This window comes from Macrobrachium rosenbergii, chromosome 10 (assembly GCF_040412425.1).
Source record: "Macrobrachium rosenbergii isolate ZJJX-2024 chromosome 10, ASM4041242v1, whole genome shotgun sequence".
NCBI lineage: Eukaryota > Metazoa > Arthropoda > Malacostraca > Decapoda > Palaemonidae > Macrobrachium > Macrobrachium rosenbergii.
In genome coordinates, this window is record NC_089750.1 from 65,067,207 (window position 1) to 65,069,706 (window position 2,500).

A 2,500-nucleotide genomic window follows, 5' to 3' on the forward strand; every position below is an offset into this window, starting at 1 on the left:
TACAAAATTCTGATGGGGAAGTATTTTCAACATCATCATTATTATGATGATGATGAAAATACTGCGCCATCAGAACCCATCAGTTTGGATATTTAGCTACGGTTGAAGTTCCAAGTCTTCCAAAGGAAAACACATTAAAAGAGAAGACATTTTAATGTCAATGAACGTGTTGCTCCTTTTACGGTGCCAGTTCAACAGCTCCAAAAGCCCTCATAAACCACATATCCTTGATAAATAAAATATAAACAAATAAGAGACTGGCATCTGTTCGTAGTTATCTTAAAATTTATTCAACTTTTTCTTTTTCTGACCCTTAGCTCAAAAGCTACCAACTATACCTGATATCAATCTATACCCTTTTGAAATGTCGTAAGGGCAGGTAGCTAACATACAAAGTACACAAAATGCACGAACGAACAAACACATACAGAATACCTAACACTCACCCAACTCTTTTAGGATCAGTGGATATGCAATTATCCTACAGTCCCCTCAAGAGCTTAAAAGAATCTCTTCTCTGGAAACCTATTTTCTCCGGTAGGTTTCGAAAAGGTTTCAACGAAAGCAGTTCCCCTAAACGGATCCTAAAGTTGGTTATTTTCCATGCACCCCTCGCAGACTTTGTAAGGCTGCCACATCGTTCCTTTCAGGGATTTCTAAGGGTTCTGGGCAAAAGTCCTCAGGACAGAAAGCTGGGAGAGTATTGTGATACCATGAAGTTTAATACTTCAGTGAGACAAATTGAAGTTTACAGCAAATCAAAGTGAAGTTTAAGGCTTCAGTAGTTAAAAAAAAGTCTTGGGATTCAGCCACTCTATGTGTACTCCAAGAATGCAGAGAATCGAAATAAAGTTCAGGATTGTATTGAGTCAATGTGGAGTTCTAAACTTCATTAAGTCAACATGCTATAGACAAAATCTATAGCAATAACGGCCAGACAAGTGCAGAAAGTTAAAATCAGCACATTTACCTCATTAGTCCGTAGTTTTAAGATGACTGATTAATTAACTGATGTGGCTTTACAACTGGCGTCACAATTACCACGGGCATCAACTTCAAAACAATTCACTATTCAGGTGAAATAAAAAAAACTTGGTAAAAAAACTCTTCACATGTAATTAGACGCCAGAGGTTACATCGAATAACCTAAATAAAAGGTAATGTGTATCTATGTATTTATTTTTCTGCGTGCAACAATGATCGCATACAGCTAATTTACTCCACATTTAACCGTAAAAAGTTTTGATAAAAATAACACTGATCTGCTTTCCCTTGCAAAAAAATTGGATTTTCAATATTAGTGCTCTTTACAAAATAATAAAGTGTACAGTATGAGTCTAGAAACATAGTAGAATATAGAAAACATTATAAATATTTGTTTCCTCTTCTTTCTCTTTGTCTGTTTCACATAAACACGTACACTTGGATCGTTAACCAATACCATGACGTAAGACAGAACTTGGAAATCAGTCATAAATGAACGGGTTCGTTAACCTGTACATCGCTGAAAAGAATCACATGATGAGGAAAATCCAATAAAAGTGTTGCAGTTTTTCCTCCCTCTCTCTCTGTCTCTCTCTCTCTCTCTCTCTCTCTCTCTCTCTCTCTCTCTCTCTCTCTCTCTCTCTCTCTCACACACACACACACACAAAGCCTAGCTATGTGGAGCTCTCCCACATCAATTCAGCTACTAGATATCCATTGCTACGCAACGGGAAATAGCTCCTTTCGCAATACGCAAACATCATCACCACCTAATGCATTAAACTGACTTCCCCGTGAGGACGTCAATCGGCAATTCAGTAATAATTCAAAGTCGCAAAGGAGAGTAATGGTTCTCGTGGAAATATAAAGGTATTGGTTCTTATCTCAAAACAAAATATTTCAACGCGAAATGTCTTATCATTAACAGCTGATCTGCTAATAAGCTAACAGTCACTGATATATCTTTAAGATTTTTTCATGTACCAATAAACACATGAAAAGCACCGAGGTCATAATAATGGTGATTCTACGTGCACTGATACATAAAAGATAATTGCTATATCTCACCGAGACAGTACTGTATAATATTCATTACCGAGAAAATACACGTATTAATGAGTCCATGCGCATTATCAACGTTAATTGCATTAGGCTATATATATATATATATATATATATATATATATATATATATATATATATATATATATATATATAGGTATATATATATATATATATATATATATATATATATATATATATATATATATATATATATATATATATATATATATATACAGGTATATATATATATATATGAACAAAGTTACAGCCACGGAGGAAAGAGTGAAACGATGAGATGCTAAGTACTTTCGTCTTATTACCAAGACATGGTCACAGCACCTAAGACATACAGAGACAAGGGTGTATATATATGGCCTTGTCTCTGTACGTCTTTAGTTGCTCCGACCATGTCTTGTAATAAGACGAAAGTACTTAGCATCTCATCGTTTCA